The sequence below is a fragment of the Mchenga conophoros genome, linkage group LG14 (genome assembly GCF_057382185.1).
Source record: "Mchenga conophoros isolate Kocher_MC1m ecotype Shallow Benthic linkage group LG14, M_conophoros_male_GT1.1, whole genome shotgun sequence".
NCBI lineage: Eukaryota > Metazoa > Chordata > Actinopteri > Cichliformes > Cichlidae > Mchenga > Mchenga conophoros.
Genome location: NC_140539.1, coordinates 31,182,017 through 31,205,354, shown reverse-complemented (window position 1 = coordinate 31,205,354; position 23,338 = coordinate 31,182,017).

The following is a 23,338-nucleotide window of genomic DNA, read 5'->3' as shown; positions in this document are numbered from 1 at the left end:
ATTCTGCCTGTTAGCTTAGCACAACAACAACAACGAAAAGGCGCTCTCTCACCCAGGAAACACACAGTCGCAGAGAGAGAGAGAGAGCGTCGCCCTGTAACCATGGCAACCATAACGCTGCCGCCTGGAACAAAAGAATATAGCTGTCAAACAAAACCCAAACAGTCCTGACCCGCGACGATATGAAACAGGAAAGTACCGCAGTGTAATCCATTTATTTCAACAAAGTAACTGTATTCTGAATACCACCTTTTTAATCGGTAACTGTAACGGAATACAGTTACTCATATGTTGTATTTTAAATACGTAACGGCGGTACATGTATTCCGTTACGTATTTAAAATACTGCTAATCAGTAACTAATTGATTACTTCACCAAAAAAGTAATCCCGTTACTTTACTGATTACTTCTTTTCAAAAGTAACTAATTATGTAGTTACTTAGTTACTTTTTAAAAACAAGATTTACAACCCGAATAGGTAATAAAGCAATACATCTTTCAGCCCAGTTCTATTTTTTCTGCATAATCCATCATAGAAAATGTAATCAAATGGAAAAGTGTCTTTTTTAAAACTTGTTTTATTAGTTTTAATCTTTTAACTTTATGCATCAAGCAAAAATTAAATTATATGCAACATTCTCTGACTGGAAGAAATTTGTTTAACACTTAAGCCTATTTTCTGCAGATTCCAGCACATAAAACAATTTTTTTTTTTTTTTTTTTTTTTTTTGTGTTTACTCTCAGTCTTTCAAATAAATGCAAGTGAAACATAGCAGAAAATAAATAAAATCAAAGACTCAGCGGTCCTGTTGCTCTATTTTTACCTGTATAGCAGGCGGATGTTTGCCCTGGTGCAGATGTGCCGCAGCGGTCAGTGGAAGAATCCGCAAGTTTGTCTGTGAATTTCCCATTCCATGGTAGCGCATTCGGTCCTTGCTCGGAAGTTAAGGGGTTTTTTCACTGTAAAACGACATTTTCTTCCCACGCAGTGAACAGCGGACGCTAATGTTTTTGTCACTTTTTATGGAATCAAACTCAAAGTAACGTCAATACTTCCACGCTTTAAGCACTGCACAGTCATACTCTCTCCCGCATACGATATATTATCCATTGTTGATCTACACACAGCTATTGCCACGAATGTCGCACTCCCTTATGTCATTGTCATGAGACATTCTCGCAAAAAAAAATCACGGTTTTAGTAACGCAGTAACGCAGCGTTCTTATGGGAAAGTAACGGTGAGCTAATTAGCGTTTTTGCAATGGTAATCCCTTACTTTCCTCGTTACTTGAAAAAAGTAATCGGATTATAGTAACACGTTACAAGTAATGCGTTACTGCCCATCTCTGTTCATTACTGGAGCTAGGTGCTGATTATAATTCACTCAAGAGGGGTGAGTATGACACATCTTTCCTATCAGCCCTTTGTAAACAAAGAAGTCATTAACCTAATTGTCATGGTCCGCGGCCCGGCGTCCGGGGTGCTGATGGGATGCCCACGCCCACGGGCGTGGCTGCCAACCCCACACCTGCATCCCATCCCAGGCGATCACCAGGTGGACTATTTAATCCTGCCCTACCTGCTGCTCCTCGCCAGTCCGTAGTCGTCTCTCAGTGGTAACGTACACCTGCGGGAAAGCCCTTATGAAAGAATTATCCATCTGAACTAACACTGTTTTGCCCTGTGTACTCAGATCACAACTCGGCGTTTTTGAGCCACCTGCCCGCCTGAGATTTGGATCACGATCAGCCCTGCCGCCTCGACCCCTTTTGGAGCCCCCCCCCCCCCTCTGGTTCACTCAGCCCGGCTATCACCGTAAGACGCATACTCCACCTTCCCTCGTATGCTGCCATTTTTCTGCACCCGAGTAATCTGTTTCTTCTCACGGGACACCTTTAGTTATAATAAAATTTGGTTTCTTTATTCTCCCCTACCCTGGTGTGTGTGTTCTGCTTCTGGGTCCAGCTTGCGCACGGAACTTCGGTTCATGACACTAATGAGCAAACTTAAGAAGTAACACAGTGAAAGTTGTGTCTTTTTTTTCTAAGAAAGTTTATTTGGACAAAAGATTAACTCTATCTATTTGTATAGTTGTATATTTTATCTATATTTTAACTTAAATGATTTTTTAAATTTAATTAGATGAAAATACTAACATTATTTCTAAAAAAAAAAAGTATTGTGTGATGCATAAAATTATCCACAACACATTTATACATTTCTACACAAATACCAGTTCAAATGTTAAATTGTGGCTCAGAACCGCTTCAAGAGATAGACCAGTTTATTTACAATTGTCAAAAAGTCTTTAAGTGCTGTAGTAGAAGAGTGCTATACCAATGCCTTTATCTGCTTTATTTACGCATAATAGGCTGCATCTCCTAAGTAAAAAGGCCTGCATATGTTTTATTTAATCAATATGCATTTTATGCTTAAAATTGCTCCAAAAATTGTTCTGTTCTTCATAAAGTCTGTCCAGATTATGATATAATATTGGAATACACTAAATGGTGGTTTGTTTTTGTTTCCTTTTTTCATTTGTTTATTGTTAGGGTTCTTTTTTTACATAGGAGTTCTAGCATTTGAAGTGGAATTTAAAACTGATTTCCAATCTATCCTCATCTATCATTGGTTTTGGAGGGTGGGGGTGACATCATACATCATGTAATCTGCAGTCTCTGGTGATATGTAAACACAGAGACTTGATATCCAGTGTGATTGGATGAGGGAGCTGCCAAGTTAAGACTTCCTGTTGTTGTGAGACTTAAAATGAGAAAGCACTGTTGTGTAGTTAACCCAAACCTGTTTGGGTTTAGAAGGCTTATAACAGTTTTTGTTTTGTTTTTTTACAACTGTTTATCACTGTTAACGATTTTCGGCATATTTTTACTTCTTCAACTACATCTTGAAACCTTTTGTAATTATTTTTGTTAAATATGTCTTTACAGAATGCTTCAATCAAACTAACTTATTTTATTATAGGTGGTTTTGACACAGTCAAAAGGCCTGTAGTAGTTGGTGTGGTTATGCTGATAACCTATTTACTAGCTGTTTTTGCAAGTTTGGTCAATATCATCTTCATTGTTTCTGACAAGCAGTTACACAAACCAATGTATCTTCTGATTTGCAATCTTGCCGTTGTTGACATACTTTATACCTCTAGTTCCACTCCAACAATGATCGGGGTTCTACTTGCTGGTGTTAATACCATATCATACGTGGAGTGTATAATTCAAATGTATGTTTACCAGGTGGGAGCAACAATGGAGATGTTTTCTTTAACAATTATGGCATTTGATCGGTTAATTGCTATAATCTATCCTCTTCAGTATCATAGTTATTTAACAAATACACGTACACTAGTATTTACATACATTGTGTGGATTGTTGCCTGTAGTTTTGCACTTTTTCCACCTGTAACAGCTACACCGCTCCCTCACTGCTTTTTGAGGCTTAGGTACACTTTCTGTGACTATGGTGCAGTTATGCGAACCACTTGTGTTAACCCAGAGAAATATTTCAACCAAGTTGCCATTATATCATTTTTTGTGTCATTTTTCACATTCACTTTCATTTGTCTTTCATATTGTGGGATCTTATTTTTTGTGAAAATATTATCAAATAATGACAAAAAGAAAATGGGAAGCACTCTTGTGAGTCACCTGATTTGTGTATCATGTTTATACTGTCCACAGTTTATCATTGTTATCTTGACCAGGTTTGGTGTGGTGTTAACTCTTGAAGAACGCCAGGGTTTATTGATTGGCACCATCCTCGGTCCATCTCTTGTAAATCCTTTTGTGTATTGTCTCAGGACAAAGGAAATTAAAAGTAAGATGTTTAAGATATTCAGGAAGATTAACACAGCTGGTTAGAGCCTTGTGAACTGTGAATACACTTACTTGTAAAATAATGGGCACAAATACCTTACAATATGAAGTGCCTTGAGGTGACTGTTGTTGTGATTTGGCGCTATATAAATAAAACTGAATTGCATTGAAATATTAAAATATTCATATATGGACTTTCTAAATCTTGTTAGGTGATTTGTGAACTTTTAAACGCTATTTAGGTGAGAAGTCACATTTAATGCAAAAATCTTGAAGATAACTTTCGTACACAATTAAATTCTGAAACACAAAATGTTCCATACTTGCATAAAAGTATCAAAAGTAAAAGTACAAAAACACTGGGTCACCGACCCAGGACTGTGACAGAATGTCTTTATTGTTACTATACAGTTGTACAAGGAGATACAGAGCATCTCCTACTCAGTGCAAACATGCAAGGGGGCACAGTTCTGCAGCACTATATACATATGAACAGTATTAACAGAGAAAAATATATAAAATGTACAAATATACAAACCACTTTTTAAAACTAATATGTAATAAATAGTGTTATGTATATACAGTTGGGTTATTGCACATAGAATTTGTTATTGCACAGTGGTTGTTCATAGAGGAAATGGGAAAAATTGGGGGGTGGGGTGGGTTGGGGGCTGTGTTATCGATGCATGTGTGAGTTCAGGGTGGTTATGGCCTTTGGGAAGAAACTGTTTTTCAGTCTGTGGGGTTTTTTTGCTGATGCACCTGTAGTGCTTCCCTGAGGGAAGCAGGCTGAACATGTTGAAACCAGGGTGGGAACTATCCTTTTTGTTGTCCTGTTTGGATCTTTAGCCATCAGAATTGTTGTCTTAAGGCCAAGAAAGATGCCAAGCGGATTTATTTTACCAAGTGGATCATCATGGCCTTGCCATATTGGTCCATTTGATTGACCTTTATTATAATTATGTAATTATTTTATTTTCGGTTGCTACAAACGGGACAGACATGACTGGGGGATAGGACGGGGAGAAAGAATGAAAGAAAGAGAGGGAGAGAAAGAAAAACAGAGGGGAGAAGAGACGGTGAGAAATGGGAAAGAAAGAAAAAACAAAACACCTGGATCACTTGTATGGAGAAAAAAAACAGAAGAGAAAGCAAACAAAAAAAGAGCAACATAATGAATACAGCACCATCACAATCAACTAGCTAACAGTAGATAACAGTAGATACTAAATATTAAACGATATTGTGCAGCACGCAAGATAGACAGCGCACAAAGTTCTTTGAGGCAGCAGCCAAGAAAGGTGTAGTCCGCGTCTGTGAACACCCGTGTGTACACCTGTGTGGATCAACATGCTTGTATTCCAAAGGTTTCTCCATGTAACGATCTGCTAGGGAGTGTGGGGAGCCATAGCCCCGTCCCCCAGGGCATGAAGCAGGTATGGAGGAGATGAAGAAGGTATGGAGGAGAGGTGGGAACTATCCTTGATGATGTTTACTGCTCTGCTGAGGCAGTGGGAGGAATAAATGTCCATCAGGGAGGGGAGAGGGCAGCCGACTGCCAACTTCAGGACTTCCTCTCTGTAGTCTGCCTCGTCTCCCTTTGAGATGAGTCTGACTACCATGGTGTCATCAGCAAACTTCATGATGAGATTGTTGTTGTGGGTCGAACTGCAGTCGTGGGTGTAGAGAGAATACAGGAGGGGGCTCAGCACACAACCCTGTGGGGAGCCGGTGCTCAGTGTGCGAATGGATGAGAGATGAGTGCTGAGTCTTACAGTCTGGGGCTGGTTTGTGAGAAAGTCCTTTATCCAGGCACATGTGAAAGGGGGGAGGCCAAGAGTAACCAGTTTGGTGATGAGGATATGTGGGATGATTGTATTAAAGGCTGAGCTGTAGTCCACAAAGAGCATTCGGACGTAGCTTTGCCGCTTTTCTAGGTGACTCAGCATAGAGTGGAGGGCTATGGCGATGGCGTCTTCTGTGGATCTGTTTGCACGGTATTCAAACTGGTGGGGGTCGAATTCTGGGGGGAGGTAATCCTTGATTTGCTGAAGGACTAGTCTCTCAAAGCATTTCATGATTACCGGCGTGAGGGCCACAGGGTGGTAATCAATCAGGCTGGTGATGGGAGACCTCTTCGGTACTGGGATGATTGTGGATGATTTTAGACAGGATGGGATGGCTGCCTGGTCCAGTGAGAGATTGAAGATGAGGGTGAGCTGGTGGGCATATGCTCTTAGCACCTGGGGTTCACTGCTAGGAGCACACGTCTGACATCGTGTTCCATTACAGTGAATGGAGCGGTGCAGGAACCAGGTGAGGATACGGATGGGAGCGGGGCTAAAGCAGATGAGTGCTGCTGTTGCGTTGTTTCAAAGCGGGCAAAGAAGCTGTTTATTTCCTCTGCCAGCTGCACACTCAGGTTTTCTGTTTTCACAGTGCTGCCTCTGTGGTTTACGATGTCTCGTATTCCCTGCCACACCTTCTGTGTGTTGTTGCTGGACAGGTGGGACTCTGTTTCTTTTGTGGTCTGTCTTGGCTTCTTTAATTCCCGTTTTCAGGTTAGCTCAAACAGCCCCGTACAGAGCTCTGTCGATCAGAAGGCGACATTGTGGGCATTGAGGAGTGAGCTGATCTCGCTGGTCATCCAGGGTTTTTGGTTTGGGAAAACCCGAATGCTTTTGTCCACAGTCACATTTGCAATACAGAACTTGATATAGACCAGTACTGATCCTGTGAAAGTTTCTAGTTCCTGGTCTTCAAATATGTCCCAGTCTGTCTGTGTGAAGCAGTCCTGTAGTTTGGAGAGAGCATTTTCAGGCCAGGTTGTAACAGTCTTTGTGGTGGGCCTGGCACTGCGTCTGAGGGGTGTGTAGGCAGTGCTGCCAACTCCTCAGTAAGGAAAATCGCTATTGGCTGTCCTAAAAAACAACAACCAATCTTTTAGCAATTATTGGGGTTTTTTTTAATGTTAATTTTAAATTTTTTCAGACTGTGTGTGTGTGTGTGTGTGTGTGTGTGTGTGTGTGTGTGTGTTTTGTCTTTTTTAAGTAGTTTTAAACCTTGTGATTCATAAAAAGTAACAGTAAAAGAAGAACATTTTTAACCATAAACCATCAAAATGGACATAGCAAGCCTCATCAGACAGCTTCAGACAAAGTCAGCAGTGGCTTCGCTCATGTGCGATTGATTTTGCAGTTTGTATGTGTGGCAGCACGAGGTGGGAATAAAGTAAATACTCTTCACAGTTTAAAAGACAACGACACCCTGGGAATTTCACCCAGGAAATACTGGAAGTAACACTAATCACCAAGAAGGCACTTAGGTTTGCTATACTCAGTACAGAGATGAGATTCAATGATAAAACAGTTTGACAATTTATTAATAATTATTTAAAACAACATATAAAAGCACAATCATAAATATCAATGTACAAATGTGCTTAAAAAAAAGGTATTCAGAGCCGAGGTTTACCAGTGGAGGGGCCGGGATGCCACGCACCAACTCAAAAAAAAGAAAACTCACCAATACACCGGTGCAGCAAACTATCACCCACTGACGCTAATAAACTAAAAGAAGACAGGTGTGTAACACTCAAAAGTTCCCACCACCAAGGTGCCCCCAGTCTCCTCCACGTCAGCCCTCCGCATCTGAATAAAAGAAAAAAAAGAATATTATAATATATTACAACAAAACTAATATGCAGCGCTGGGGGATAACCCAACTGTACGCCAGCCGACTCCCGTAGCCGGTGTTGTGCCAAAAAGTGATTGTCTGCCAAAAACTGATTTCCGGGATTTCCCAAAAAGTTATTGCTCGTATTTAAACTGCTATAAGTAACTTGTTGGGCTGTAATATGTGAAACATATGTCAAATGCATCCCTTATGGATGACATAAAGTCATCTTGAGCCACAAACAACATTCGTGTAACAAGGTAGAAGCCGCAATCAGTTTTTGGCAGTGACTTTTATATAACCTTTATTTATGCAGTTAAAAAAATCTCATTAACATTAAAAATGTGTTTTGTAAGAGTAAGTTAGCCAAGAGGACAGCAGAAATGTCAGCAAATATTATAATAGTTCTGTAAAAATATTTTAAGTGGGGATAAAGGACCGGATTGGTTATAATGTAAGTACAATAACACAGAGTTGTAAAAATACTTGAAAAACTGATAATTTTTTTAATTCTCTATATAACCCCTTTGTAAACCCTGTTCACCGAAGTCTATTTACGAACATGCGTAAAGATATTGCACATAAAAAACACAGAGAAACATTGGAAATCAGTTTTTGGCAGACAATCACTTTTTGGCACCACTTTAAAAGGCTGGCAGCAGCAGGAAAATAAACCTCGCAACAGGAACAGATGGTAAAAGCAAAGCAGCAGCACTTCAGTTAGCGTAGCGTTGTGTAAAACTAAGGCCCACACTCCCTGCAAAGCATAATAAGTATTTACTATAAGAACAATGAAAGGCAGAGATCGTAACAAACTGAATTACGTACCGAGTAAACAGCGTCACGAATCATGAGCAGAGTGGCTCATAGGAGGCTTCTACAGCTACGACCTAAAAACAATATCTGTTTACCACCAAGTAAGGTAATGTATGCACTACACTGAGTAAACACCTACCAGCTGCGATGGAGGCTTCAGAAGGCTGACCCACAGATGATCTCTGCAACACCAAGTGAAGTCAGGTGACCAAACAGGAGATCACAGGTTAGCGATCCAGTAATGCTCAAATCGCCACTATTTATGCTAGCGCCCCCCTAATGTGCCAGGCCGAAAGTGGGTTGAACCGAGACATAACATTCATCCTGCCACAATCGCATAGGGGCGAATATCTCCTGCTCTGACATCAGCTAGGGGGGACTGCTGCGCGTGGACTACCTGCCGCCTGTGAGCACATTGGCATGGGCGAGGTGCCCACGGCAGCACCCGCTGCTTGATGAGAGTAAGACAGATACGTGCTTTCATGTCAAAAAGTCATAAGTCTCCAATAGCACCAGAAAAAGTCACCAGATTAGTCGCTAGTTGCTTTTTGGGAAAAAAAAGTTGCTAGGGGGGGGGGGGTCTGAAAACTCGCTAAATATAGCGACAAAGTCGCTAAGTTGGCAACACTGGGTGTAGGCGGGGGAGAGCAGGAGGGAGAGGTGGTCGGACTGACTGAGGTGGAGGAGGGGTATGGCTCTATATGCATGCTTGATGTTGGAGTAAACATGGTCTAGAGCAGGGGTAGGCAACGCCAGGCCTCGAGTGCCGGTGTCCTGCAGGTTTTAGATCTCACCCTGGGTCAACACACCTGAATCAAATGATTAGTTCATTACCAGCCCCCTGGAGAACTTCAAGACATGTTGAGGAGGTAATTTAGCCATTTGAATCAGCTGTGTTGGATCAAGGACACATCTAAAACCTGCAGGACACTGGCACTCAAGGCCTGGCGTTGCCTACCCCTGGTCTAGAGTGTTCTCTCCTCTAGTGGGACATTTGACATGCCGATAGAACTTTGGGAGTACAGTCTTTATGTTGGCCTTATTAAAGTCACCTGCAATTACGTGAACACCGTCCGGGTGGGCCCGCAGCTGTTTGTTAATGGTGTTCAGCAGGATAGAGAGCCCTGTGTTTACGTTGGCATCAGGTGGAATATACACAGCCGTGATGATCACTACCATTAGCTCTCTCAGTAGAAAAAAAAAAGGCTGGCATCTTACTGACATGTACTCTAGGTTCGGGGAGCAGTGATTGTTTATAATTGTCCTGTTGTTGCACCAGCGTCCATGCACGTAATACAAAGAAATAAGAAGGACATACAAACTAAATAAAAGAAAGGAGTACTGAGAAGGAGTGCTGTGAGCCACTGCAACACTGTGCGCCGCCATCTTAAAGAGATACAACCCACATACTGAAGTGTGCTGCTAACTCACAAAATCCAGAATTTAACTTAAAAATCCTATTCCTCACATACAAGGTCTTAATTAATCAGTCCCCGTCTTATCTTAATGACCTTATATTACCATATCACCCCATTAGAGCACTTCACTGTTGCACTGCAGGCTTACTTGTTGTTCCTAGAGTATTTAAAAGTAGAATGGGAAGGAGAGCCTTTAGTTTCCAGGCCCCTCTTCTATGAAATCAGCTTCCAGTTAGGTTTCGGGAAATGGACACTATCTCTACTGTTAAAAGGATGTTTTTCCTTCCCACTCACCAAAGTGCTTGCTCATAGGGGGTCATATGATTGTTGGGTTTTCTCTGTATATATTATTGTTGAGATTGTTTATCGGGGTCCAAGTTGTTAGGGGTGGCTCCCACATCACTTGATATTTCCGTGCTCATAGCAGAAACAGGTGAACGATACTTCTGTTGTATCATCCTTTCAATTTTAGGGTTGCTGGTGTTGGCAGCAGTGACACAGTTAAAATTGGGGTCATTACGAATTTTGGCTTCCTCATTCACAAGTTTGACAAAAACTGAAAAATGGAGGAAAAGGCACTGCATTCTTTCTTTTGAACCTCGAGGTAGCTGTTACCCGTCTCGTCTGAAGGTTGTATGCCCAGTAGTTTTCTGGTCAATCATCAAATCTCAGCAGGCCACAGCTGATCATCTCCTTTCGTTTTAGATATTTTGTTAGATCTCAAGTGTCAGGATGACTACCCCTTACAGGTGTGGGTGTCACAGGCTGGGTCTCCGACCCAGCACTCTGAGTTTTCTTTGTATTTTTTGATATGTTATTAGTTTGTGTTATTTCCTATTTGCCTTTAGTTTAGGCAGTTATTGTTCCTGGGTTTTCTATGTTTTGGTGTTTTCTACTTATTTCATCACGTATTAGGTCTGTTAAGTTGTGTTGTCATTTCCTGTTTTATTCTGACAATGTCATGTGTTCTTTGTTCATTGTATTTAGCTTTCCTCTCCTGGTCCTGTCATTAGGTTTATGTCTGTCAGCTGTTTTCCCCCATGTGTCGCCACTTCCCCTGATCACCTCATGTCTGTATTTAAGCCTTTTGTTTTCTTCATGCCATTGTCAGTTCATCTGTTTATCTCACCAGAGTTACAGTCATAGTCATAGTCTTAGCCTGTTTATTTTCCACCTCAGTCATAGTTATAGTTTTTGGTCTTAGTACCTTTAGTGTTTTGTTTCTTAGTGTTTTGCCAGCTTAGTGTTTTATTTCTTAGTGTTTTGCCTGTTTGCTTTGGTCTCTTGGTTCATTTCCTGCCGTCATCGCAATAAAGGTTCACTTTTCTGTTAATCATTACTATTCCTCGTCATCATCTGCTTTTGGGTCCTGTTTCCGCACACATCGGCGCACCCCGCCGTGACAGTTGGACTGAGGATGCTGAAATGGATCATTATTTGCTGGCTGTCCTCCATAGCTCCAGTTGCAAGAGTCTCTCTTTGTGTTCAAAGCATAGAAAACTGGTAAAACTAAATACTAATCATTAATTAGTTACTGATTACTTTTTTCAAGTAACTTGACCAACAGTGTTCTTGAGTATGACAAGAATGAGGACCCACACACACGGCATTGCACCTTGCTATGCATTTTATTGATACAGGCTTTTACACACTGTGTATGAGCAGCTTTCCAGTCACACCACTCTTTCCTCTGGTCTCAGCAAAATCTTTAAAAGGGGAGACATGATTTGATGAAGGAGGTCAGGTTACATTTAACAGCCATTCACTTTTGACGTTTATGTTCTTGCTGCTTTCAAATGGCCCGGCCTACCAATGGTACCGCTGAATTAGGACACATGCATAGTAGCCCTCAGTAGATTTTTTGATAGCCATGTCAATGTGACACAAGTTACTTTCCTTCATAAAGCTGGCTCCCCAACCTCTGCGTCTGTAACATTTCCAGCACATAGCAATGCTGTAAAAGTGTTTACTGGCAAAAAGATAAGGGAGGACTCTAATGCAGAAAGCATGTGGAGAAGCAGGTGTGAAGTGAAAGTTACTTAATGTACACAAGATGAAAGACTAACACAATGAATAATCGGGAACTTAAAGTGAGCGTGCCTTCCACACATGCTAAACAACTGTCTCAGTTTCTAGCTCTTCTGAGGAAATTACAAAACCACTCAGAAACTTAAATGATTATCTAAATATTCAGGCGTAGCCTTGACTCAAAATGCAGAATTTCCTAAGTACAACACTAACACTAAACACTAACATTGTCACAGACCCGGCTCTGGGGTCTTGGGGTCCGTGAGCAGCGTGAACTGTTATTATTATTATTATTTTATTTTATTTATTTATTTTTGAGTGATTTTTATTTCAGATGTGTAATGATGTGAGCCCAACTTTATCAAGCCAAAAAAATTGACATATCTATAAATCACATACAGAAATAAAAGACACAAGTATTGTGTCACCAAACCCTGAGGTTCATTACTGGAGCTAGGTACTGATTATAATTCACTCAAGAGGGGTGAGTATGACACATCTTTCCTATCAGCCCTTTTTAAACAAAGAAGTCATTAACCTAATGAGCAAACTTAAGAGGGAACACAGTGAAAGTTGTGTCTTGTTTTCAAAGAAAATTTAGTTGGAAAAAAGATTAACTCTATTGCTTGGTATATTTTATATATATTTCAAATGAAATGAAATTATTGTGTTTTTTTTTTTATTCACTTAAATTAAAAATACTAACATTATTTCTAAAAAATAAAATTGTGTGATGCATCCACAACACATTTATTCGTTTCTACACAAATACCAGTTCAAAGGTTAAATTGTGGCTCAGAACCACTTCAAGAGATAGACCAGTTTATTTACAATTGTCAAAAAGTCTTTAAGTGCTGTATGAAAGTGTGTTAGTAAATATGAACATGCTCAGAGTAGAAGAGTTCTATACCGATGCATTTATCTGCTGAATTTACGCATAATAGGCTGCTTCTCCTCAGTAAAAAGGCCTGCATATGTTTTTTTGTCAATATGAATTTTGTGCTTAAAAAATGCTCCAAAAAATTTTTCTTTTCTTCATAAAGTCTGTTCAAATTATAATATAATGTTGGAATTCACTAAATGGTTGTTTGTTTTTATTTCCTTTTTTCATTTGGTTGTTGTTGGGGTTCTTTTTTTATATAGGTGTTCAAGCATTTGAAGCATCAGAGGTAAATTGGGCTTCACTGGTACTGATAAAGCCCTGTGGCATTTTGTGCTGAAGTATGGAAATAGAATTAGTGGAATTTAAAATTGATGATTTCCAATCTATCCTCATCTATCATTGGTTTTGGAGGGTGGGGGTGACATCATACTAGACTTGTAGTCTGCAGTCCCTTGTGATATGTAAACACAAAGAATTGACATCCAGTGTGATTGGATAAGGGAGCTGCCAAGTTAAAACTTCCTGTTGTTGTGAGACTTAAAATGAGAAAGCACTGTTTTGTAGTTAACCCAAACCTGTTTCAGTTTAGAAGGGTTATACCAGTTTCTTTTTTACAACTGTTAAACACGGTTAACATTTTCAGCATATTTTTACTTCTCCAACTACATCTTGAAACGTTTTGTAACTTAATATTTGTTAAATATGTCTTTACAGAATGCTTCAATCAAACTAACACATTTTATTATAGGTGGTTTTGACACAGTCAAAAGGCCTGTAGCAGTTGGTGTGGTTATGCTAATAACCTATTTACTAGCTGTTTTTGCAAGTTTGGTCAATATCATCTTCATTGTTTCTGACAAGCAGTTACATAAACCAATGTATCTTCTGATTTGCAATCTTGCTGTTGTTGACCTACTTTATACCTCTAGTGCCACTCCAACAATGATCAGGGTTCTGCTTGCTGGTGTTAATACCATATCATATGTGGAGTGTATAATTCAAATGTATGTTTACCAGGTGGGAGCAACAATGGAGATGTTTTCTTTAACAATTATGGCATTTGATCGGTTAATTGCTATAATCTATCCTCTTCAGTATCATAGTTATTTAACAATTACACGTACACTAGTATTTACATACATTCTGTGGATTGTTGCTTGTAGTTTTGCACTTTTTCCACCTGTAACAGCTACACCGCTCCCTCACTGCAATTCAAGGCTTAGGTACACTTTCTGTGACTATGCTGCAGTTATGCGAACCACTTGTGTTAACCCAGAGAAATATTTCAACCAAGTTGCCAGTATATACTTTTTTGTGTCATTTTTCACATTCACTTTCATTTGTCTTTCATATTGTGGGATCTTATTTTTTGTGAAAATATTATCAAATAATGACAAAAAGAAAATGGGAAGCACTCTTGTGAGTCACCTGATTTGTGTATCATGTTTATACTGTCCACAGTTTATCATTGTTATCTTGACCAGATTTGGTGTGGTGTTAACTCTTGAAGAACGCCAGGGATCGTTAATTGGCACCATCCTCGGCCCATCTCTTGTAAATCCTTTTGTGTATTGTCTCAGGACAAAGGAAATTAAAAGTAAGATTATTAAGATATTCAGGAAGATTAACACAGCTGGTTAGAGCCTTGTGAACTGTGAATACACTTACTTGTAAAATAATGGGCACAAATACCTTACAATATGAAGTGCCTTGAGGTGACTGTTGTTGTGATTTGGCGCTATATAAATAAAACATAATTGCATTGAAATATTAAAATATTCATATATGGACTTTCTAAATCTTGTTAGGTGATTTGTGAACTTTTAAACGCTATTTAGGTGAGAAGTCACATTTAATGCAAAAATGTTGAAGATAACTTTCTTACACAGTTAAGTTCTGAAACACAAAATGTTCCAATTCACTCTGGGACTTTCTGAGTTTTTATTAAAATTCAGAGACCACAAGTTTACAATTTAATTACTGAACTAACATCTTCTCTCATTGATTCTTTGACAGTTTCTTTAGTGATTATTTATAGTTTTTGTGAGCAACACTGTGTAACAATAACAATTAAGTAATTACTTTATTTTGAAACAAAATAACAAAATTAATGTTTTAATGTTGTCTGAGCAGACTTTTATGACCCTAAGAATATTTATTTCCTTTGTGAAAACAGTTGAGGTCATTAAAAAATTAAGCAACTGCTAAGAAGTCAAGGGTCACATTAAGAGAGTAAGAGGATCTTTTTGTTGAATCAACTACTAAAATAGCAAACTTCAGATGGGAAAGGAACGGACCGTGAAAAGAAAGATGTCTAAATTTAAAAATTAGATTTTTTTCTATAAACTAAAAACATTTTCATCTTATATATGAGAAGTTTTTTGGGCTACAACCCACATACTGAAGTGTGCTGCTAACTCACAAATGGATATATTATATGAAATATTAGTGCTCACTATATTTGCCAGTTAACACTTTGCAGCTTAATGAGAATGTTTCAATCTGAATGTATGCTGTGACAAGAAATGTTTTGCAGGGCAAATACTGTCCATGACATTATCATTATAATTATTACTAACACAAGAAGAGTGATAAATGCATCTCCCCAGACCTGATATTTTTTGGTTATTTTATAAAAAGATAGAAAACATGATGATGATAATAGAAAAACTTAAGAAATCTTTGGGGGTTTTTTTGGGTTTTTTTTTTAAATTCACCTCCAGCCATATGCAGTTAGTATTTTTTTGGGAGGGCTGCATAACAGTACACCTATGGTGGGTAAAATTGCAAATTAAATTGAAAATATATGATGGCAAACTCCAAATGGCAAACCTGGACTAAAATCACTCAAACTAATTTCATACACTGGTTTTAAAACCTTTTTTAACGATATTTGGCCCAGTTGTATGACAACTGTATCCTCTGAAGCTTCTCTCTATGAGATTCATGAGACAGCCACCTGAAATGGTTTTCTAATAGTCTTCAAGGACTTCCCAGGGGAGCTGAGTACTTGTTGGCCCTTTTGCCTTTGCTCTGCAATCCATCTCATCCCAAACCACCTCAGTTGGGTTTAGGGCAGATGACGGTGGAGTCCAGGCCATCTGGTGCAGAGCTCCATCACTCTCCTTATTGCTCAAATAGTCCTTATACAGCCTGGAGGTGTGTTTGGGGTCACTGTCCTGTTGAAAAATAAATGATGGTCCAACTAAATGCAAACCAGATAGGAAGGCATGTGACCAATGTTCCCTCTAATTTCTCATCAAAGTCAAAGTCAACTTTATTTGTCAATTCTGCCACATGTACAGGACATACAGAGAATAGAAATTTTGTTACTCTCAAACCCTAGATGAAATAGCAATGAACATTTAAATATAAGAGAGTGATTAAAAAATGCAAATAAAATAATTAAAAAGTAAAAATTTAAATAAATACAATACAAATTAACAAGAAAGCTATACAATATACAATATACAATATTCAGGTAAGGGTAAATGACATTAAGTGTAAACCAGGCAGAGTAGTGCAAATAGGCAAATAGTGCAAATGGAGATTTAGTAATGTACAGTAAGAGATAGTATAACAACAAAGTCTTATGAGGTAGTGGCAGTCCAATGCTCCACAAAGTGACTGGTAACTGGTGCAGGCCAGTGAGTGAGTCAGAGTGTGTGTGTGTGTGTGTGTGTGTGTGTGTGTGTGTGTGTGTGTGTGTGAGACAGAGTTCAGTGAGACCATGGAGGAGAAGAGGGGAGAGGGGGCAGAATCGGGAGGGAGTTAAGCTTCCTGACAGCCTGATGGATGAAGCTGTCCTTCAGTCTGCTGGTCCTGGCCTGGAGACTCCGCAGTCTCCTCCCTGACGGCAGCAGCTTGAAGAAGCTTTGCATTGGGTGCGTGGGATCAGCCGCTATGCAAAGGGCTTTTTTAGTGAGACGGGTGCTGTAAATGTCCTGGAGGGAGGGGAGAGAGACACCAATGATCCTCTCTGCAGCTCTCACTATGCGTTGGAGGGTTCTATGACAGGACGCATTGCAGGCTCCAAACCACACAGTGATGCAGCTCGACAGGATGCTCTCGATGGTGCCTCTGTAGAAAGTGTACATGATGGGGGCTGGTGCTCCTGCTCTTCTTAGTTTGCGGAGAAAGAAGAGACGCTGCTGTGATTTCTTGGCCAGTGCTGTGGTGTTGTACGTCCAGGAGAGATCCTCTGTGATGTGCACACCCAAGAACTTGGTGCTGCTCACTCTCTCCACAGATGCTCCGTCAATGGTCAGAGGAGCATGTTGGGTGTGCATTCTCCTGAAGTCCACAACAATCTCCTTCGTCTTCTCCACATTCAGAGAGAGATTGTTGTCAACACACCACGTGGCCAGGCATCTCACCTCACTTCTGTAGTCGGTCTCATCCCTGTTGCTAATGAGACCCACCACCGTTGTGTCGTCCGCAAACTTGATGAAGAGGTTGGAGCTATATGATGGAGTGCAGTCATGGGTCAGCAGAGTGAAGAGGAGGGGGCTCAGCACACATCCCTGCGGGGCCCCCGTGTTTAAAATGATGGTGCTGGATGTATTACTGCCGACCCGTACTGCTTGAGGTCTTCCGGTGAGGAAATCCAACAGCCAGTTGCACAGTGAGGTGTTGAGCCCCAGCTGGACCAGTTTTTGAGTGAGCTGTTAGGGGATTATAGTGTTGAATGCTGAACTGAAATCTATGAACAGCATTCGAACATATGAATCTCATGTGTCTGAGCGAACGCACAAACTCCCTGAGCAATCCCTTGGACCACTGTGAGCAACAGCAGACTTGTGCACTGTGGTCACGCCAGCATCGAATCCATCCAAGTTACATGGTTTATTAAAATAATCAAATTACAGCATTTACATTTATGTTAGACTACTTTTAATTAACTGTTTTAGCCCACTTACAATGAAAAGTTAAAAAAATCTTGTTCATGACCTGTGTAGTATGTTAACACTACTGGAAGTAAAAATAACTTGAACTCCAATTTTGAAAACAAAACTTTCTTTCTTTCTTTTTTTTAAAATTTCTTTATTATTTTATATAAAGATCTGACTTGTACCATGAGTCTGTGGTCTGGGAGAGAGTCCTGTAACTCTGTCTGCAAAATACAGAATATAGAAGCTAAGCTCGTTGCAACATGGCAACTGCCTCAACGCTACCCGAAATGGAACCTCCCCCAACCTCATTCAGATCTGGCGTTTGGAACTATCTTGGTTTTCATGTGAAGCATGACCCTGATGGTAAGCGCGTCATGGACAAAAGTAAAACAGTGTGTCGGATGTGCCACGCAATGCTCAATTGATGGGAACCAATGCGTTAGCGCAGTTAGCTTGTTAAGGTGTTGATGCCGTCCAGCCCAACGCATGGGGGCGATCCGTGGTAACTTGTTAACGGAGATTTGTCGCGTTATGGCGTTAACGTCATTTTAACGAGATTAACGCTGACAGCACTAGTGTGAACACAACGAATATGACTGCACATTTACGCCGACATCATCCTAGTGCAAAGATAAATGGAAGCAGACAAAAACAACAACCACGCATGCTACACCCTTCACCCGAGTCATTTAGACAGCCGTTAGCACATGAGTCTCCTTATGGGGACCTGATATGTTTAATATGCTGCTGAGAATATAGCCCAGAAGAAGCATATAGTATAGTTTTTATTTTGGAAAGAGCCATTTCTCTGTAATAAACTCTCTTTTCCAAAGATGAGTGATTTCTCGATCAGATTGATTTATTTTTATCACTATTATTTTGTTGTTTCAGCAACATTAAATTTAAAAAAATTTATTTTTGAGTTAAAATCTATATTTATAATTTTAATAAATGACAAACTAAAAAGGCATGAACATTTTTTTGTATCGAAAAAATATCAAACCGTGACACCAAAGTATCGAACCGAACCATACCGAGAATTTTTTGTATCGTTGCACCCCTATTAATTATAGTTACAAGTTACTTCTTCAAAAAAGTAACTGAGTTAATAACTGAGTTACAATATTCTAAAAGTAATTAATTACTTGAAAAGTAACTATTGTGTTTGGTGACACAATACTTTTGTCTTTTATTTCTGTATGGGATATATAGATATGTCAAGATTTTGGCACGATAAAGTTGGGCTCACATCATTACACATCTGAAGTAAAAATCACTAATTTGTTTGTGTTGTGAAGAACAAGATGAGGAGACCAGGATTGCCACCAGGAGATTTACACCCCAGAAAATATTCTGTATGAGAACCATTTTGTTGTCCTTTGTGCTATTTGAATCACATTGTTGTTGAATTGTGCTATACAAATAAACTTGCCTTGCCTTGCCTTGCCTATTTGTTAAAGAGGCATAATCTAATGATTGCACAGTTTATTTTTCTCTTTTTGCTCTCAGTGACTATCAAGACTGACTCAATTTACTGTGAACTTTTGAAGGGACCCGCTCAGCCAGAACTGGAGGTCAGCGAGTCAGAAGGACCCCCACGTCTAGCGCGCCCTCCACGCCGCCCACGTCTAGCGCGTCCACGTCAGTGACCGGCGCTTCATAGGCCATGTGCCACTCCTCGATATTGCTCACCGGAGCCGCGCTGTTGCCGTCGGACCCGGGGCAAGCCGCCGGAGGAGCAGCGCCGCCGCCACCGGACCTGTGGCAGGCCATCTTTTTTGCTCCGCTGCGGGATGCGCAGTCGGACTTTGGGACTGTGACCTTGGGGGGTTGTTCTTTTGTGGTTTTTGCTTGTTTCGGTTCTGGCCCGCCACCCGCCCTGGGTTGGTTGTACTGTACTTTTTGGTTTGTGTTTATGTTTTAGGGTCGTCAGGAGCCGACCCTTGGGGGGGGGTACTGTCAGGGTCCTGGGACTGGGCGACCCAGGACCCCTGGGCAGTCATGAACCTGTTATATTATTATGTATTTTTGGTGTTGCTCCCCCTTCTTCTCTATGCTTGTACATGTGTTTGGGTGGCTGTGTGTCGGAGCACTCGTTTATAGGCGCCGTCAGGCCTGGTGGGTGTGGCCCTGCTAGGGGACTGGCCACACCCAAAGCCACACACCTGCTGCTGATCAGGCCTCGTCGGGAGAGCTACTTAAGAGTCTTGGAGCTCCCACCGGTGCGGGATCATTGCTTGAGACTCTACGTTAGTCACCCAGTTTAGGTTTCGTCGTTAAGTGCATGCCTGCCATTGTTTAGTGTCCTGACAGCTGCCGCTATTGTTTCCCGCAGGAGGAGCGTGGAAGGCCTGAAGAGCAGCGAGCACCGGGAGTGCAGACACGGGAGCAGAGAGCACTAGGAGGACACGACACGGGAGTCTGGGGAAAACATGGGGACTTATTGTTGTTTTGTACCACACACTGTAAATAAACGCACTGTTCGCACACAGAGCACCGCGCCTGAGTCCTCCTTCCCTACAACCTCCATGGTCTGCCATGCCAAACCGTGACAATTTCTTGGTATATTTTAAATGAAATGATCTTTTTATTTACTTAAATTAAAAATACTAACATTATTTCTAAAAAATAAAATATTATGCGATGCATCTGTAACACACCCAAAGAAAGACTCTAGGTCTGACGGCCAACCGTCTCTGTCGTGGGCAAAAAGATGACAGTCAATAAAATTCTAAAAGATAATTTATTGACAAAAAAATATATCAAGAGATAAAAGATAAAACAGTCCAGTGTCCCATTTATGAATTATATAAAAAACACACAATCCCAAGGCCAGAGCCAGCTATGCCACATGGCCAGTTGCACTCCACGTGTTGCCTGTAACAGGGTTAGAAGTTGTCCTTGGAGACCCACCACCCTGCAAGCATATAGCCAGTGGTCACTCCAGCCTCTGCAACTCTGCTACCTTTAGGCTGTGGCATATAATAGGCCCTGGCCTGCACAGAGAGACAAAACGACACTTTCAATATAGAATTCATAGCACAAAATCCATCCATCCCAAACATATCTGATTTCATCACATTACATACCTGCACAGAGAGACAAAACGACACAGCAGTGTTTGTAGTGTGGGCTATAAGTAGACCAGTGTATCAGTGCAATCAAGTACACCTGCCTCTAATTAGTCCAACCCCATTCCAGCCATTGGCTCACCAAAAATGTGACACACACACACACAAAACCACTCCCAACCCAGTGCAACTTCACACAATAATATGGAGCTGAATTAACACAGGCACATTAGTCTACCATGTTACACATCCACAACACATTTATGCATTTTTACACAAATACCAGTTCAAATGTTAAATTGTGGCTCAGAACCACTTCAAGAGATAGACCAGTTTATTTACAATTGTCAAAAAGTCTTTAAGTGCTGTATGAAAGTGTGTTAGTAAATATGAACATGCTCAGAGTAGAAGAGTTCTATACCGATGCATTTATCTGCTGAATTTACGCATAATAGGCTGCTTCTCCTCAGTAAAAAGGCCTGCATATGTTTTTTTATCAATATGAATTTTGTGCTTAAAAACTGCTCCAAAAATTGTTCTTTTCTTCATAAAGTCTGTTCAAATTATAATATAATGTTGGAATTCACTAAATGGTTGTTTGTTTTTATTTCCTTTTTTAATTGGGTTATTGTTGGGGTTCTTTTTTTATATAGGTGTTCAAGCATTTGAAGCATCAGAGGTAAATTGGGCTTCACTGGTACTGATAAAGCCCTGTGGCATTTTGTGCTGAAGTATGGAAATAGAATTAGTGGAATTTAAAATTGATGATTTCCAATCTATCCTCATCTATCATTGGTTTTGGAGGGTGGGGGTGACATCATACATCATGTAATCTGCAGTCTCTGGTGATATGTTATCACAGAATTGATAACATATCATTGATGACATCCAGTGTGATTGGATAAGGGAGCTGCCAAGTTAAAACTTCCTGTTGTTGTGAGACTTAAAATGAGAAAGCACTGTTGTGTAGTTAACCCAAACCTGTTTGGGTTTAGATGTCACGGTTCTGGGTCAGTTTCCACCCAGTATTTTGATGTTATTATGTTTTGGTTAACTTTTGCATCAGGGATTGCTTTCTTGTTCTCTTGTTGTGTTAATGATGATGATTATGATGTTTATTATTAGAGTTTCATGTTTCTGTTTGTGTTTAGGATTTGTTCTTCGGTTGGGTCTGCTTAGTATATGTCTAGTTCCATGTGTCATTTTCTGTCTGTCTCTCAATGTCGAGTCTGTGTCTTACTGTGATGGTTTCTTGTTCCTGTTTTATTGTGAAGGTCTGCGTCTCATGTGAGTGTGTTCAGTTTTACCTCGCGTCTCGGTAATGACTCCCAGCTGTGTCTCCCACCTGTGTGTAATCTCCCTGTGATTCTCTGAGTGTATTTAAGGCGTGTCTTCTGTGTTTGTACTTGCTGGACCGTCTGTGTTTCCACCCTGCTTCATCTGTGTGTTTCCCTGCAGTCAACCATCATCTGGTTCCGCCCGCTCTCATTCATGTCCATGTCCAGGTTCGTGTTCTGTAGTTAGTTTGTTCCCAGTTTAGTTTAGTCATTGCTCCGTTCGCCGTTTGTCCAGTTCCTTTTTGTGTTTAATAAACCACCCTCACACCTGTACAAGTGCCTGCGTTTGGATCCTCCTTTATTTTCCACACTGCTCATCTCACTCGCCGTGACATTAGAAGGGTTATACCAGTTTCTTTTTTTTACAACTGTTAAACACGGTTAACATTTTCAGCATTTTTTCAGCATATCTTCAGCTACATCTTGAAACGTTTTGTAATTTAATATTTCTTAAATATGTCTTCACAGAATGCTTCAATCAAACTAACACATTTTATTATAGGTGGTTTTGACACAGTCAAAAGGCCTGTAGCAGTTGGTGTGGTTATGCTGATAATCTATTTACTAGCTGTTTTTGCAAGTTTGGTCAATATCATCTTCATTGTTTCTGACAAGCAGTTACACAAACCAATGTATCTTCTGATTTGCAATCTTGCTGTTGTTGACCTACTTTATACCTCTAGTGCCACTCCAACAATGATCAGGGTTCTGCTTGCTGGTGTTAATACCATATCATATGTGGAGTGTATAATTCAAATGTATGTTTACCAGGTGGGAGCAACAATGGAGATGTTTTCTTTAACAATTATGGCATTTGATCGGTTAATTGCTATAATCTATCCTCTTCAGTATCATAGTTATTTAACAATTACACGTACAGTAGTATTTACATACATTCTGTGGATTGTTGCCTGTAGTTTGGTGCTTTTTACACTTGTAACAGCTACACCGCTCCCTCACTGCAATTCAAGGCTTAGGTACAGTTTCTGTGACTATGCTGCAGTTATGCGAACCACTTGTGTTAACCCAGAGAAATACTTCAACCAAACTGCCATTATATCATTTTTTGTGTCATTTTTCACAATCACTTTCATTTGTCTTTCATATTGTGGGATCTTATTTTTTGTGAAAAAAATATCAAATAATGACAAAAAGAAAATGGGAAGCACTCTTGTGAGTCACCTGATTTGTGTATCATGCTTATACTGTCCTCAGTTTGTCATTGTTATCTTGACCAGATTTGGTGTGGCGTTAACTCTCGAAGAACGCCAGGGTTCGTTAATTTGCACCATCCTCGGCCCATCTCTTGTAAATCCTTTTGTGTATTGTCTCAGGACAAAGGAAATTAAAAGTAAGATTATTAAGATATTCAGGAAGGTTAACACA